At 45.0% G+C, this 18,578-nt stretch overlaps 1 long non-coding RNA gene across 1 annotated transcript; it reads right to left on the reverse strand.

Annotated features, from left to right (window-relative positions):
* Positions 1-4,674: 4,674 nt before the first annotated feature.
* On the reverse strand, positions 4,675-13,361 carry LOC140398817 (uncharacterized). The gene is made up of 2 exons (XR_011937568.1): positions 12,824-13,361; positions 4,675-5,169 (listed from the first exon to the last, which is right to left on the reverse strand). It is a non-coding gene; the product is annotated as an uncharacterized lncRNA (long non-coding RNA).
* Positions 13,362-18,578: the final 5,217 nt, after the last annotated feature.

Below are 18,578 nucleotides of genomic sequence, written 5' to 3' on the forward strand. Positions count from 1 at the left end.
CCGATGCCAAGCAACTTTTTAGGCACAGTCATTAGATTTACAAGTAGGCTAATTGAGGTTGAAATGGTGCAGTTATATAGGAGACAGATGGATGCTGTATTTAGTGAATTCTGAAACTCTCCTGGATAGATGAGCAGAGATGGGCTGATTGTTTTTTTTTACATCTGTACCTCATGGTTTTATCTAACATATAATGAGAAAGAACTTCTGGTGGAAGGGCTCCAATTTAATGTAGCACTATAGTTTGTGTGAGCTTGATTTCTGGCAGTCTCAGGCTATGTCTGTGTGGATGATGGCTATCATTGTGGGAGTGGAGGGGACATTATTGCATTCTCGGGAAGCATACTAGAACTATACACTATTCTACCATGGCCCTGATGGTTGGTTCAATGCTGAGCGAGAGGGGAGGATTTGAACAGAGGGCAAAAATGGGTTTCAAGCTGGGTGGATTTTCTGCGGTATCTTCCGTTGGCACCTGCCATGGCAGATCAGGGAAGCCGCTGGAGGCCAGAGCGAAACTAATTTGCTGCTGCAGGCCCAACCGGAATCTTCCACCCACGCCCGATTCTCCACAATGCCAGCAGGAAAGTATGCCAGTACAAAACAGCACGGGCGGCACAGTGGTTAGTGCTGCTGCCTCACAGTATCAGGGACCTGGGTTCGATTCCAGCCTTGGATCACTGTCTGTGTGGAGTTTGCACGTTCTCCCCATTTCTGCGTGGGTTTCTTCCGGGTGCTCCGGTTTCCTCCCATAGTCTTAAGATGTGCAGGTTAGGTGGATTGACCATGATAAATTACCCCTTAGTGTTCCTGAAGATAGTGGGTCAGTGGTGTTTGGACGCCCCTTCAATGTGGCACCCAGATACACTGGCAGATTATATGCCATCAGACCTGTCCCGTCACAGAATACAGCACTAAAAACCTGGTTGTGGAATTAATAAGTTCGGGGCCAGGAGATATGGTTTGGTTTCTCGTCAGCCTCCAAAGTGGAAAATACTTCACGTCCCCATCCTCGCCACAGGACCTAGTTCAAAATGGGAGCATTCCATCCGTAGTGTGTTGAAAATTGCATTGTGCATTTAATCTACTTAAGGCGACCATATGCATACACAGATATACACCAACAGAGCAAGTCGAGAAGGAAAATTAAGGAATCCAAGTTTTAACAACATGTGCAGTTCTGATTTTAAATATGACTTCGGTAACTTTACTCTCTCTGCCCCAAAACTTCACTTGTGTGGAGAAATATTTTTTAAAGTAAATGTCAATTAAACAGGTCAGGAAACAGCTATTATAGAGCCTCAATGCATTTCCTCCCTGCTCTTGCTCCAAAAAGACAACATGTCTGTGATATTTAGCGCGCATAGACCGCAAAATGCAAAATGGTGGCTGAACAACTACCTCAAGTACAACCTTTCACACTAACCCCATATCCCTTGATTCCCTTAGCAAGCACCTGAAAATGATATCTGTCTTGAATATACTCGTCAATTGAGCAATTGAACAATACGGCCGTTAAGATTGATGCTCGCATTCTGTGATTGAATGAATGAATTAAATTTAACTGAATGAAACATTGTACCCAGAACAGTAAAGCCAGTTGCAGCATTCTGAGATTTATATTTCACAAATAAGTTTTCTGAAAGCGTTTATTCGTAACGTCTACAATCTTCAATTAACTGACCTTGGATATTCCCAGCACCTCCGTGTTGGCTATAGGAATACATTGCTTGATATTGTAAATAGGTAGTTGTTGCTGTCAGTTGGCAAGGGGAAGGGTTAATGAGGTTTTATACAGTTCTTCGGATTTTTAATAGGGAGTTGACTTTCAACTCCCAGTTTTGTGAAAAAGCTTTAGGGGGTTCGTAATGAAGTCTTCCCACCCAATGTCAGCCGATCTACACTTTTTCAGAGTATTTTTCATTTATTAGACATTCTTTCCAACTCAAGGAACAGAATACTTTGAGATCAACAAACATCTCAAACATTTTGACTTCAGTACCCTGGCTTGATTTCTGAAAATGTTGACTTTTCATGATCAATGTATGGAACTGAAATGCAACAGTATGAAAGGTCATAGTAAAGGACTTCCATCACCAACAAACTGAGGATGCATCCGCCAATGACTGAACAGCAGTTGTCAGGCCGGCTTGTACGCTTGACCTGTACTTAGTTATTGGATGGTGACTAATTTCAGGGTTGACTTGAAGGCAAGTTATGTTTTTGAAGCATGATTGTATAGATTTGAAAACATTACTTGTACCAAGCACCCCACCCGCCTAACATGAATAAAAGCCCAACAGGTTGAAAATGGAGTCGATCAATCTTTTCCTGAAATGTCCAGCAAAACACTGTAAGCTGCTTTGTAATTAAATGTATTGATCTCAGCAAAACAAAATTAATGGGTTGAACAAATGCTCACGCTTTAATCGTTACCAGTGAGCGAAAGGAAAGACAGACGATTAATTTGCAATACGGCTGTAAATTAAAAGATGTTGCAGATATCTGCAGGAGGTGTTGCAATTTACGATAATGGGAGTTAAAGTAACAGCATACTTATATCTTAGTTCATGGGCAATGGTTTTCAAGCTGCAGGGATGTATTGGACACCACAGATTCCCTTTGGGCTGGCTTCCTCTGCCGGTGGTGAAATAAATTAACTGAAGAAAGTCAAATTTCAAACTTAGAAATTGATTGATTATTCTTTGTCCAGTAATGGGGGAGATCTTATAAAGAAATGAAATGTTCAGCCTCGATTATTTTTGATCCTGCATGAGTCAACGCTCTGAAGTAAATGAGCAAGCGTTCCGATAAAGTCCAAATCTGAAGGTCAGTGGCATTATGAGATTTAAAAAGAAAGGACGAGACTGCAGTCTGTATGTTAAGCAGATATAATTTGGGAAACGTAAGCTGTTAGTTCTGATAGGATCTTCTCTCAGTTGGATAACAATCGGCTTTTATAAGCCATTCGAAGACGCAACTTCAGAACTTTGGCACCACTCATTTGTTCTCTTTTGGAAGTGGCAACTCAAGGATATAGTCCTTTGGGAGCTGAACTATCTCACTTAATTCAGTCTTCACTCTTTATATGTCACCCCAAGCAGTGAGTGTTTCCTTCTGTGGTTGAATATGTTTATATGCAGCAAGGCCCAGGCAACATTCAGGCTTGGGCTGATAGGGAGCAAGTGAAATTCATGCCACACAAGTACCAGGCAATGGTCATCTCCAAAAAGAGTGAGTCTAAACATTACCCCTTGAGATTCAATGTATCACTGAATCCCCCCCACAATCAACATCCTGGAGGTTACGATTGAACAGAAACAGAACTGAAGCAGCCATATAAATGCTGTGGTTACAAAGGTAGGTAAGGCTGAGAATTCTGTAACAAGTCGCTCACCTCCTGACTCCCAAGGCCTGCCCACCATTTACACGGCAGTAGTCAAGAATGTGATGAAATATACTCTTCACTTGCCTGGACGAGCTGTAGCTCCAACATCACTCAAGACGCTGAACACTATTCAAGATAACACAGTCTGTTTGATTGGTACCTCCATCTTTCTGCTTAAGCATTCAATTCCTCCACTACTGGTGCGGCACAATAGTACAGTGGTTAGCACTGTTGCTTCACAGCACCAAGGACCTGGGTTCGATTCCTGGCTTGGGTCACTGTCTGTGCGGAGTCTGTACATTCTTCCCGTGCCTGCGTGGATTTCCTCCGGGTGCTCCGGTATCCTCCCACAGTCCAAAGATGTGTGGGATAGGTGGATTGGACACGCTAAATTGCCCCGTAGAGTCCAAAGGTGAGGAGGGGTTGCTGGGTTACAGGTATAGGGTGGAGGTGTGGGCTTGGGTAGGATGCTCTTTTAGGGGCCGATGTAGACTTAATGGGCCGAACGGCCTCCTTCTGCACTGTAAATTCTATAATTCTATGATTATTCTATGATGCACAGAGGGAGCATGTGCAACATCTCAAGGTGCACTGTTGCAACTCGCAAGGCCTCTTTTACTGCATCAATCAACTAAAAGCACAAGGGCAACAGATGCATGGGAATGCCACCATCTTCAAGTTCCCCCTCCAAGTCACATATCATTCCAACTATTGTTCCTTTACTGTTGCTGGGTCAAAAGCTTGTAACTCACTTTCCAACAGCCCTGTGGCAGTACCAGCATGGACTGCAGTGGTTCAAGAAGGAGGCTCATCACCATCTTCTCAAGAACAATTAGGGATGGCCCATAAATGTTGGCCTAGCCAGTGACACACGCATCATGGGAATGAATAAATATTTTTAAAAGTGCACTCTAATGAAAGTTCCTGATTCAGTCCTTGTCTATTGGCTATAAACATGCACCTAAAACTTTTAGTTTCCTTTCAGAATACTGCATTTCTATTATTCCCCCCTCTTTTAGTGTGTTGCGATCAAATGAGGTAGAATAGAATGGCTCCCCTCTTTTCCCGCTCCTCGTTTGACTGTAAGGTTTCTTAGAAAAGGTTTACTAATTCATAGGGTATTTATCTGTTGCCATGATATGACTGTGAAAGACACACAAAAACAGGTTTCCTGTAATATTTTAGAAAAGAAAATTGAAAAGTATTTATTGTATTTAACTCCTGATTTAAATATAAAAACTAAAATGCTCCAATACACACACACACACAAGTAAGTTACAAAGTGGGAGGATAGATTAAGTAGTTTATTTAATTCCAATAAAAGTTAATGATGTACAAATTTTATATAATGATGAGTTGGATGGCCTCAGGCCAGGCCCAATATTTCTTCTGTATTCTGCATCAAGGCAATTTAAAATTGTTGATGGATGATATTATTAAACCAGCCCCAGAACAGGGCTAAATCGTTGGCTTTTAAAACAGACCAAGGCAGGCCAGCAGCATGGTTCAATTCCCGTACCAGCCTCCCCGAACAGGCACCGGAATGTGGCGACTAGGGGCTTTTCACAGTAAATTCATTTGATGCTTACTTGTGACAATAAGCAATTTTCATTTTTCATTTCACTTCTGAAGCTAACAGCTTCTGGGTTGCTTCTTAAAACCCTGGCTGCTGCATCTGGATCGTCAAACTCCACGCTCAGGCTTCTAGGTTGGATGGAGGGAGGATAAAAAAGAGATAGATAGTACCCACTCAGCGTCCTGCTGCTTGTGCTCTCGATGGCCTGGAGAAACATATTTTAAAAACACACAGGATAATAATATAATAACCTTTTTATTGTCACAAGTAGGCTTGCATTAACACTGCAATGAAGTTACTGTGAAAAGCCCCCAGTCACCACATTCCGACGCCTGTTCGGGTACACGAAGGGATAATTCAGAATTCTCAGCTGGTACGGGAATTGAACCCGCGCCTTGTTCTGCATCACAAGCCAGCTGTCTAGCCCACTGAGCTAAACCAGCCCCCATAACGGGTAATAGGCTCATCACATGATCCCTTCTAACTAACTGAGCAGTTATCCAAATATGGTCATAGCAAGTTAATTCCAGGCCAGTGGATTAGACGTGATTAAATTTATGACTGGACAGGTTCCTTTCTCAGCCGGACTCCACCCCCCAAAGTGATTGAGTCTATTAACTTGTTCCCACCCAGCTGAATACACAAGTTATTGTCTGAATGTTTTGTGGATGGGGCAGGAGATCTGGTCATTCATAGCCCTCCAAAGTGATTGTCTTTGATGTGTTCTTCATGACCAGCCTGTCTCCATTCACTGTTACTGGCTTGGGAATTGGTATGGTGCAGATCTGCAAATGTTCAGCCATCTTAGAAGCAGCTGTTTTAAGTCACTGAAATGCTGTTGTTCAGTCTTTTAAAACTCAACGCAGTGCTTCAGACCAGTAAATTAATAAGGTCATTTTTGATTTAAAGCTTAGTTTAAAACAGTGGGCTGATCAAAATGTGTAACTATGTTGGATTTAGCGTTCCTCTTGGTGGTGTAGAAGTGAACATGGATTTTGTGTCCCAGTTAAATCACAAGGAAAGATATTCTGCACCCCTCTGGAGGAATAAAGAACCAGCATTTATATATATTTCAGAATCGCTGGCAGCCACAAAGCACTGCACAACCAATAAATACATTTTGAAATATAGTCACTGTTACAATATGTGAAATCATTGTTCTATCTGCCATTGTTGAAATCTTTACATGTTCCAAAGCTCCGCGAGATTCAGAGCGACTACGGATGATAACATTAAAAGATAGGCATTAATATACCTCAGTGCAAGAAATGTAATAATTCCAAAAAGATATGGCAAGGGTGTGGCAAGGTTTTTTAAACTAAAATTAAAAATGACAGGCTAATTCAAATGACATTACTTATGAAGTGTGTGAAGCAGTGTGCTGGTGGAAGGAATTTTATTCGACTCTGCTTCCACGGGCTTGTGAGGAAGAGAGTTCCAAAACCTCACGACACACTGAGAGAAATAAATTCTCCATTTTAAATGGACATCCCCTTATTTTCAAACAGACACCCCTACTTCTAAATTCTCCCACTGGAAGAAACATCCTCTCCACAGCCACCCTGTCACATCCGCTCAAACAAAGACACATGCCATAAGCGCGAACGGCGACGTGGGCGCAGACTATTGCAAGAGTCGAAAATCAAGAATCGCCTGGAGAGATCTCGTTTTCCGATCCTCCATGCAACCCTCAGTCCCTCCCCTCCCAGTGACAATCCCGCACAAAAAGCTGGGAACCTCATTTAAATAAATTATAGTCTAATTAAAGAGATTCCCTGCCGCATGTTCCCCCCACATCAGGAATTTGCCCTCGCTGGCATGGCTTCATGGTGGTGAGTGTTACAACAAGTTTTTTTTGAAAATGGGAACCAGGCAGAGGGAACCCACTGGTGGCACATGGGTAAATATAGCCCGTGGGGGAGAGTGACATGGCTGGGTAGTACCCTACACTGTCCCAACACTGCCCCCTGGCACTGCCCTTGGCAACCTTGCATTGCTCCTGGCAAGGTTCCAGGGCACTGCCAAGGGGATGTATCAAGAGGGGGGCCCTTTAGAGAGCTTCACCGCAGGGGGGTGGGGGGGGGGGGAGGAAACATCTTTATCGGTAGGATGGGATTCCTCTTTTGCATGTCGAGCGTGTTTCCTGTGTCCATGGAGTCTGAATCTGCAGACATGCAGATAATGATATACAGACATGCACAGACAGGCAGCAAATGAACTCAGAGAAAAGGACATGACCAATGAGCAGGCAGGACACTCAGAGGTGGTATCTCACTATAAAAGGCACGAGCACACACAACCCGCCTCTTTCCACTGATGACCATCTACAGAGTGAGTCAGGGTGTATGTACAGTATCACACCTCCAGCACGTGGCTAAGAGCTAGTCTGGTTCAGTCAGACAGAGTAACCACACTTAGGTTAGCACTAACTGTGCTTCTGGTTCAATAAATCAGATTGAACTAACTTCAAGGTCTGGAGTATCTTTTGGTTAAAGCTGCATCCAGTTGCAACCTGTGTTATCCCAGAGTACATAACACGACATGCTACCAGGAGACTGCTTAATCTAGGTGGTTTACCTCAGTCCGTTCCGTGACGACCAGCGAATGTATCCTGGCACCATGGAGAAGATTCAGGTTCCTCACCAGCTCAGGACCTCCGGCAATCTCAGTGCCAACTGGCGGACATTCAAGCAAAAGTTTCTGCTGTACATCGAAGCTTCAGAACTCGTGGGTGCGTCTGCTGCAAGGAAGATCGCGCTTCTCCTCTCAACAGTGGGTGATCAAGCCATCGAACTCTTCAACTCTTTTCACTTCACCGAAGGCCAGGACAAGACAAAGTTTCAGACCATCCTGGACAAGTTTGACAGTCACTGTGAAGTGGACACCAATGAAATCTTTGAGCCCTACATATTTAAACAGCATCTATAAGGTAAAGATGAATCTGTCAACTCCTTCTTAACTAACCTCCGCCTGCTAGCGCTGTCCTGCAACTATGGTTATATTGCTGACTCCATGATCAGAGACCAAATTGTTTTGGGAGTTCATTCTGATCCTGTGAGAGAGCAGCTATTGAAAATCAAGCATATGACCCTGCCAGTCGCGATTGAAACATGCACAGTGCATGAGTACGGCAAAAATCGGTATGCCCAGTACAAATCGGCCGAAAATGAGAAACATTCCTCCCACGAGGCAGAGAGCATGCAGGCCATTGCCTGGATGCAGCGCCTTAGCATTGATGAAAGCGGCCATTTTGTGCGCTCTTCCCGGGGCCCCACGCATGCTATATGCGAACGGGATCATGAAGCGGCCGACACCCGCACTGCGCATGTACGATGACGTGCAGAGCGTCAGAACGCCGACGTCATGATATGCTTGAACTGCGGCAATGCCCACATAAAGAAACACTGCCCTGCAAGAGGCAGGCGATGTTAAACTGCTGGAAGCCTGGACACTATGCAGCCTTGTGCAGGTCTGCACCACCAGTCAGGGGCCAGCGCTCCCAATTCCGATGTCGGCACGTTCAGAGTGTGCAACAACGATGACAGGATTCTGATCCTGGCAGCACAACAAATCCGGAGGAAGTATGCCTGGACTCGGCCTATTGCGTGGGCATCATTACCAAATGTGAATATGCCACATCCAACTCATCACAAATTCAATCAATACTCGCTGGGGATTCTGCGGACGAATAACGTGCGGTGATGCAGGTCAACCACTGCTCCTTCCAGTTTAAGCTGGACACAGGTGCTTCTGCCAACCTCCTCTCACAAGCAGATTTCAAACGCATCAAGAAGCCCCCCCAAGGTCCTTCCAGCAGCCTGCAGGCTCCTGGATTACAACGGAAATGCCATCACGGCACTGGGACATTGCCATCTACTCGTCTCCAACCGGAGCACTCATGCACGGTTACGTTTTGAAATTGTCAAGCCAGACAGGGCATCCCTACTTGGCGTGCAGGCCTGCAAGCAGCTGAACCTCGTGCAGCGGGTTTACACAACGACATCCTCCAATGTAGATCTTCAGGCCGATATGGCACACTGCCATATCGATACAAGATTCTGCTATGACCTGATGCCAAGCCAGTGGTCCACGCACCACGCTGGGTCCCGGCTCTGCTGAGGGAGCACCTGAAGGCACAGCTCAAGGATCTTCAGCAACAGGGCATAACTTCCAAGGTAACGGAACCGACTGACTGGGTCAGCTCGATGGTATGTGTCAGAAAGACTTGGGAGACCTGCACACCTGCATTGATCCCAAGGATCTCAATAAGAATATAATGCGTGAACACTACCCCATCCCGAAGCGGGAGGAACTCACCAGTGAGATGGCGACCGCACGTTTTTTCACCAAGTTAGATGCGTCACATGGATTTTGGCAAATCCAGCTGGATGAGTCCAGCAGAAGGCTCTGCACTTCAACACACCGTTTGGCAGATATTGCTATAATCGCATGCCGTTTGGCATTGTCTCGGCATCGGAGATCTTCCATTGCATCATGAAGCAGATGATGGAGGGTATTGAAGGGGATCATGTGTACTTGGACGACATCATCATATGGTCCACGACCCCTGAAGAGCATGTTTCCCGTCTCCAGCAGGTATTCCGCCGTGTCCATGCCAATGGCCTGAAGCTGAACAGGTCCAAATGTTGCTTTGGCATGTCGACTCTCAAGTTCCTAGGTGACCAGATCTCTCAGCAGGGCGTGCACCCGGACACAGACAAGGTCAAGGCCATCGAAGCCATGAAGGTCCCTGAAGACAAGAAGGCGGTGCTGCGCTTCCTGGGCATGGTCAATTTTCTAGGCAAGTTCATCTCAAACTTGGCCTCACACACCACGGCCCTACAAAACCTGGTAAAAAAAGTCTACTGCCTTTGAGTGGAAGGCAGCATATCAGGTAGAGTGGTTGGAGCTGAAAGCCAAGCTCACCACTGCACCTGTCTTGGCACTTTTCGACCCAGACAGGGAGACGAAGATCTCGACAGATGCGAGCCAGGATGGCATCGGTGCGGTGTTGCTTCAACGCAATGACACTTCATCCTGTGCACCGGTAGCCTACGCATCGAGAGCCATGACGTCCACTGAAATGAGGTATGCGCAAAAAGAGAAGGAATGCCTGGATCTTCTCACTGGCATTCTCAAATATCACAACTATGTCTACAGCCTGCCAACATTCACTGTCGAGATGGATCATTGGCCTCTGGTCCACATTATCCACAAGGACCTGAACGACATGATGCCTCGGTTGCAGCGCAACCTCCTCAAACTCAGAAGGTACGACTTTGACTTAGTGTACACGCCTGGCAAGGAGCTCATCATCGCTGATGCATTGTCCCGCTCCATCACATTGCCTAGTGAACCGCTGGAAATCATCCGGCAGATTGAATCACAGGTGCAGCTGTGTGCTAGCACCCTTCAGCCGTCTGATGAGAAGGTGGTTCGTATCCGCGAGGAGACAGCCAAAGATCCCCTCTTGCAACGTATCATGCACCACCTCGCCAATAGCTGGCAGAAAGGGCAGTGCCCTCAATTTTACAATGTAAAGGACAACCTGACGGTGATTGATGGTGTCCTCCTCAAGCTGGACCGGATTATCATTCCACTCAGTCTCCAGAGCTTTGTACTCCGCCAAATCCATGAGGGAAACCTGGGCATCGAGAAGTGCAGACGCAGAGCCAGGCAGGCTGTCTACTGGCCCGGTATTAGCCAGGACATCTTGAACATGGTCCTCAACTGTGCGACCTGTCAACGCTTCCAGCCAGCGCAGAGCAAGAAGACGCTCCAGCAGCATGAAATTGAGACCTCCCCGTGGTCCAAGGTTGGCATCGACCTCTTTTGTGCGAATGGTCGTGACTACATGTTGATTATTGACTATTTCCCCAATTACCCTGAAGTCGTGAAGCTCTCAGACCTCACATCTCGGACCGTCATCACGGCCTGTGTGGAGACGTTCTCCAGGCATGGTATCCCACTCACTGTTATGAGTGACAATGGCCCGTGTTTCAACAGCCACGAGTGGTCTCTGTTTGCCAAGTCATACCATTTCAAACATGTCACTTCCAGCCCACACTATCCGCAGTCCAATGGAAGGTTGAAAAAGGGGTGCACATTGTGAAACAGCTCATCTGCAAGGCCGCGGATTCTGCTTCTGACATCTACCTTGTGCTGCTTGCGTACAGGGCGACCCCACTGTCCACTGGCATGTCGCCGGCTCTACTCCTGATGAACAGGGACCTACGGACGACACTTCCAGCCATACACTTGCCCAACCTGGATCACCTCCCAGTGCTGCAGAAGGTGCAGCTGCTCCGAAACCAGCAAAAGCAGGGCTATGATGCTCATGCCACCGATTTGCCCGTGTTATACCCGGCAGACTCTGTCAGGATCAAGATACCAGATGGTGGCTGGTCTGCTCCAGCTATCGTTGTTCAACAGGCTGCGCCCCGCTCGTATGTTGTACGTATGGCTGATGGTTCTGTTGTGCAACGAAACAGACAGGCACTGCGCAAAGTTGCCTGCCCGCAACCGCTTTCTTCTCCATTTCCGTCCGCTGTTTTGCCACCCCATGATACCTCGAACTACGAGGCCACCAGTCAGGCTTCCATCCCGCCTGTCAAGGCGCCGTCGTCCCCACCACCACCTCTCCGGCGGTCGACAAGGATCAGTCGCAAGCCCCAGAGACTGGAATTATGAACATTTGTTTTGTTTGCTATGTTCTGTTTTCTCATATTAGACAGCTGTCTTCACATGTAAATACGTTCACATATGCCACCGCTTGTAAATTTGTGATATGCCACCACATGTAAGTATGTTCCCATGTGCCAACAAAACATTTTTAAAAATGGGAGATGTCATGATGTGCAGACATGCAGATAAAGATATACAGACAGGCACAGGCAGGCAGCTAATGAACACAGAGAACAGGACATGACCAATGAGCAGGCAGGACACTCAGGGGTGGTATCTCACTATAAAAGGCACGAGATACTCACATTCCACCTCTTTCCACTGATAAACATCTACAGAGTGAGTCAGGGTGTATGTACAGTATCACACCTCCAGCACGTGGCTAAGAGCTAGTCTGGTTCAGTCAGACAGAGTAGCCACACTTAGGTTAGCAGAGAGTCGGACTCATAGAGAACTGTGCTAACTGTGCTACTGGTTCAATAAATCAGATGGAACTAATTTCAAGGTCTGGAATATCTTTTGGTTAAAGCTGCATCCAGTTGCAACCTGTGTTATCCCAGAGTACACAACACGACACATGGAAGGTTCCCTCTCTCTGTGGGAAGGCCGTCCCCCTGTGTCCATGGCTGAGGGTCTCTGTGTGCGTTTAGGGAAGGTCCATGTTTTTTGTATCGGTCAATCTCGGATTCCCAGAGCTGCCAGCGTTTTCCATCCTCGCCCCGCCAGCATACCAACATTAGGCCATGCCTGCAGACTCTTTCTGCACAAAGTACTGGATTACCTGGCAAGAAATGTCCAGCTGTGCAGCCTGTGAGTTGTGTGCTGCCAACATTCTGAGCGGGTAATGGAAATTTGTGCCCTGTGTGGGCTCTGTCACTAATAGAATTGGGATCAGGTTTTATGCTGAACACTGTGACTGCAGCATCTCTGAAGCACTTCAATTTGCCTTTCCAAAAGATATTGATGGATAAAATGCAAACTGTGCAATCTGCAAGAGTAAAATGACAAAAGGACAACAGACAACTCCAACAAAGAAGCAAACCACTGAAATGATATTTGGCTCAACATCCAAACAACGTAATTAGGATTTACAGTGCATTAGTCCAGTTGCTTGGATAATAGCAACAGCCACTTAACTAATTGCAGAGATTGATTGATTAATGTGGCATACTCACGTGCTTTGCCCTCCATGTTCCATGAGAGAGATTCTGCCCAGCTACATTCCCACCTCTTGTGGATTCTGCTTTTAACTGATGCGCCTTCATGGTCATACCACCCATAGTGAATGAATAATTCAGAGTGCTACTGTTTGCCTTCAGAAAATGGCAACAGATACAAAAAAAATTTGATTTCTGAAACGCTTCGATCAAAACATTTGAATTTCCTCCGGGTTGCAGTGCGCAATTTGATTGCAATGGCATTTATTCTTCAAACTGACAGGAAGGAAAGCCTTCCCTATTCTCGCTTCCTCCAACAAAGGCATTTTGTGTGGTCAAAGGTAACAGATACAGGCTCTTATCATCAATGATTTCTGAATTAGTTTGGGTGGATTTTCCATTAGTTGCAGCCCGATAAGAGTGGTGATAGTTGTCCATGCACCCGCAGACAATGCACTCAGGTGATCGGATGGCAGCTTTCAAATTCCCACCCCATGACTTTGTGAAGGATTTAGGTTATTCCGGACCTGATAATACTTTATTAACAACCTACGCTCTAGGTTAACCCACAAAAGAGGGAAATCTGTTTCTCTGCTGAGACTCAGAATAGATCTCACGAAGGGAGAATGCTTTTCCGGGTCTCAGACAGTTAAACAGGATCTCAGTTTCTTTTTATGGGAAAAGCTCAGATCCTCATAACTAAATCGTTACCTCTGTCGTCATGGGTCCTAGCCATTTGAGGCTTCCTAAATTAGTGTCTAGGACTTTAGACTTTGAGAGTGAGTCTACACAGTATAATTTTAATCAAAGTATTTTTATGATAAAAAATACTCCCGATAGATACAGAATTGCAGAGTTAAAATATAAATCAAATAACAGTCTTTAATTGTCTGTTAATACACTAACTTCTCTCAATAGAATGAGATATCTGAAACAAGGAAAATCGTAAAGTATCTCCTATCAATTTCTTAATACATTTCTAAGAAGTTATACAAAACCATACTTACTACACCTGTGGTTTTGTCTGACGACACAAGCTTTTAAGAACAGAACTGACTCTCACCCCGGAGGGGGGTCAGCAGGAAAATGTGTTGGTGTGTTTTTCTGCTAAGATGCCTTCTCGTTATATACATGAGATTCTCTTATCGTTCAAGGACGGCATCTGTCATTCTGTCATTTATGGTTGGTTAATTACCTATAGCCAAATGGCTAATTGGATGTATTATCATTAATACATCTTTTAATGGCCGTAGGGTCTGCGTAAATGTCAGGTGTCCTAGGGTATATTGGCAAAGGGGGCCCCTATCGAGGCCTGTCTTTTTTCAGTGTTGTTATGTTCTTTAGATACCAAAACAGACACTTTTGTGAGGATGTTATTCTAAGTGTCAAGAGGTATAGTTAGGGAAAGATTTGTGTATCTGTTTATCTGAAGGATTCCCCGTCCTTATGTTTTGACTGTCTATAGGTTCAGGGAGATCAAAGAATTTTTATGGTTTGTCAAAAGAACAGCCTTTCTTTGTTTGTATTAATGAGTCTTTGAAACCCGCTTCAGTTTCCCTTATAAGGTGATAACCTCTACCTGACCTTTAGCTGAAGTGATTTTATTCCACATTGAATTAAAAAGCTGTTTGTATAAATGCCTTATTTTAAGCCGAATTCTGCGGCGAATGTGATATTCATCACAACTTATTCAGGACAAGCTCCCAATGTGAAGCTTGCTAATTTTTGGACAGGAATTCATCTACTACTAAATCCATTTCACACATTACTCTTGTGCTCAAGTCCGGCAACATCTAAGTTTGAAATTCTTATCATTGCGTTAAAATCTCCCACGGCATCACCTTTCACTCCCATCTCCAGCTTGTATCATTGAATCAAATTCTGATCTCTTGTGCACCCACAATTTTCCATCCACCACTGTTCTTGGCCGTGCATTCCAGTGGCTAAATCCAACATTCTAAACCGTTCCCTAAACATCTCTGCCACTCTCTCCCCCTTGTGATGCTCCTTTGAAGTGTGTCTCTTTGATGAAGCTGTTAATTACCTCTCCGATTATCTCCTCATGTTTTCTGTGTCAGATTTTGTCTGACAATGTCCCAAGATACTTTACAGGAGTATTTTGCTACTGCAAAGGTGAAAAACAATTGCCAATTGTTATGGAATGGAACCAATTCCTGTGCATTTGTCATAAGACACTTCTGTAGCTGGAAATCAGATAGGTATAACTACTTTAATTGTAACGAGAAGGGTTTTCTTTACTCCACACCAGGCTGGTATTGGGTGTCACAGATAACTGTGGGTGTCTCTCTCCTGCAGGTGTTGAAACCACAACCCCGAAGTGTCGCACTGGGACAGCTTCGCAAGAGAGAGGGAACAAGTCTCACTGTTTATACCTAACCAATGAGGTTGTCCTTATGCCACACCAGTCATCTTGACTGCCACCTACGCCTGTATGAGTCTCTCTCCTGTTGATGGTGAAATGTCAGCCGGAAGTGCCCCACTAGTGCATCTTCACAAGAGAGAGAGAAAGAGGGACCACTGTTCATTCCTAACCTGTAGCTTCTCTTGAGTGAGCATGTTCGAAGCGCTCGGATTCCCTTTTGGTCCTCGACTACGGGATTATGTCCTGGCAATTATTGTGACTTGACCAGAGCGGACAGTGAAAGGAAGGTGAGACTACAACAATAGTAGTTTTAAAATAATTGACTTATTCAAGAGAAATTAAGTCTTCTGCAACTCAGATTACCCACACACACAAACCGATTATGAAATACTATGTGTAAAACAAGAGACTAAACGGCACATCGAAAACTCTTACAGAGATTTACACAGATTTACTTTAGCGCCCGCAAACACAGATACACAGATATATTCACTCACCCACCCCAAACCTCAACAATCTATATTAATTGGGAGTTTTCTGTGAGCTGGAGGAATATACTCACCGCTCCAGGAACAGGATAGTTAAAGAAGCGTTGACACAGATTTCTTTAGATCTTCTTCCAAGCTGGCCAGTCTTTGTGGCTGTTGCTCCCCCGGTTCTCGTGGTCTGTTTTCAGCAAGGCGAAGCGTGTGTCAGGCAGGAGGGCAGAGTCTCTAAAAACAGGTCCTCAGACTTGTCATTTTAAGGGCAAAACCCTGAATGGGTCAAATACTCACCCCTCCCACAGGTGAGTTCCAGGACAAAGGAAGCCTTTCTGATTGTTGATAGGATGGAAGTGATTGAGTTCTCCAACCAAAAGGTGCCATAATGTAATTTGATTTTAATCAGTGCCCTTACAAAAACTTGAAATGCCTCTGGTTTCTGCTGGTCTCTTGACAATGGCCGCTGGAGACAACTTTAATTGTTATCCCATTAAGATATTGTGGTTCTGCCTGGCCAGGGCAACAAATGATTTGCATTTCAACTGCCCCTCTTTGAATCAGATAAGGCCGTTTCCTTTCCGCACCATTTTCATGATTCATGGCCTGCTTGTCTTGAAAAATACATATGCCGTTGTCTGCCTGCAGACCTGGTTTGTATTGCAATCTGTCCTTTTAAAATGAAATGTCCTTTTCCAACGTGTTCATTTTTGGTCCTTTGATGAGTTTGATACAACTTTCGTGACTGAGATCATATTGCTGAGAAAAGAACAAGTTAACTTTTTGCTTTTCCACTCTTCAGGTCACCATGCAAGAATACCAGTTGAAGGGGAAAACAACAATTTATACTGTATGAGAAGAGAATGCCATGGGAATGCACCAGTTGATGCATTCAATGGGAAACCCCATTGGCCGGCTGGTGGGACGGAGAATCCCGCTGCTGGCGGTTTGTGCTGCACCAGAAAATGAGATCAAGTCAGCATTGTTTGAAAATTTAAGCCAAGTTTCTTGACCTGGCATTGCCCTGGGGAATGGATCAGCGAATGGCTGTCACTTATTTTGTTGAGCTGAAACAGATGCAATGTATACACATGTTGTTCTGTCTGCAAAGAACACAACCTTGTGGGTTAACATATGTAGCTTCCAGTACAGGCAAATGCATCACACTGACAGCCCGATTGACAAGCTTAACTTAGTTGTAAGTGTAATTCTTAGCACACTGAGGATTATTTAGCAAATGTTCGATGAATCCCAGCTTGTGGGTCTCCGCCCATTAGCGGGTGAGCTCATATTCCACAGGCCTCACGGGGAGATAAATTGGGTCATCCTCATGAGGGCTCTTACAATACTACATCCTACATCTTGAGCAGTGCTCGAATATGGCTTTGCCTTTTGCAGATCCATAAAGTTTCACTTGCTTAGTTTGAGAGCCAATCACGTATGTTAAAACACATCAGGCTTTAATCAATGGAGCTGCAATTACTTCTTAAAATGCTGTGGATGCTGGAAATTAGATTTCAATTCGTGTTTTATACAGTCAGAAATCTGACTCTTGATTTCCCTAACATTTACAGCTTGATCTTGCGATTTAGTTCTCCATAGAACATAGAACATTACAGCGCAGTACAGGCCCTTCGGCCCTCGATGTTGTGCCGACCTGTGAAACCACTCTAAAGCCCATCTACACTATTCCCTTATCGTCCATCTGTCTATCCAATGACCATTTGAATACCCTTAGTGTTGGCGAGTCCACTACTGTTGCAGGCAGGGCATTCTACACTCTGACTACCCTCGGAGTAAAGAACCTACCTCTAACATCTGTCTTATATCTATCTCCCCTCAATTTAAAGCTATGTCCCCTCATGCTAGACACCACCATCCGAGGAAAAAGGCTCTCACTGTCCACCCTATCCAATCCTCTGATCATCTTGTATGCCTCAATGAAGTCACCTCTTAACCTTCTTCTCGCTAACGAAAACAGCCTCAAGTCCCTCAGCCTTTCCTCATAAGATCTTCCCTCCATACCAGGCAACATTCTGGTAAATCTCCTCTGCACCCTTTCAAATGCTTCCACATCCTTCCTATAAAGCGGCGACCAGAATTGCATGCAATACTCCAAATGCGGCCGCACCAGAGTTTTGTACAGCTGCAACATGACCTCCTGGCTCCGAAACTCAATCCCTCTACCAATAAAAGCTAACACACCGTACACCTTCTTAACAACCCTCTCAACCTGAGTGGCAAGTTTCAGGGATCAATGTACATGGACACCGAGATCTCTCTGCTCATCCACACTGCCAAGAATCTTACCATTAGCCCAGTACTCTGTCTTCCTGTTATTCCTTCCAAAATGAATCACCTCACATTTTTCTGCATTAAACTCCATTTGCCACCTCTCAGCCCAGCGCTGCAGCTTATCTATGTCCCTCTGTAACTTGTAACATCCTTCCGCACTGTCCACAACTCCACCGTCCACAACAGTGTCATCTGCAAATTTACTCACCCATCCTTCTACGCCGTCCTCCAGGTCATTTACAAAAATGACAAACAGCAGTGGCCCCAAAACAGATCCTTGTAGTACACCACTAGTAACTGGACTCCAGTCTGAACACTTCCCATCAACCCCCACTCTTTGTCTTCTTCCAGCTAGCCAATTTCTGATCCAAACTGCTAAATCTCCCAGAATCCCATGCTTCCGTATTTTCTGCAGTAGCCTACCGTGGGGAACCTTATCAAACGCTTTACTGAAATCCATATACACCACATCAACTGCTTTACCCTCATCCACCTGTTTGGTCACCTTCTCAAATAACTCAATAAGGTTTGTGAGGCACGACCTACCCTTCACGAAACCGTGTTGACTATGTCTAATCAAATTATTCCTTTCCAGATGATTATACACCGTGGGCGT

This window comes from Scyliorhinus torazame, chromosome 22 (assembly GCF_047496885.1).
Source record: "Scyliorhinus torazame isolate Kashiwa2021f chromosome 22, sScyTor2.1, whole genome shotgun sequence".
Classification (NCBI taxonomy): Eukaryota; Metazoa; Chordata; class Chondrichthyes; order Carcharhiniformes; family Scyliorhinidae; genus Scyliorhinus; species Scyliorhinus torazame.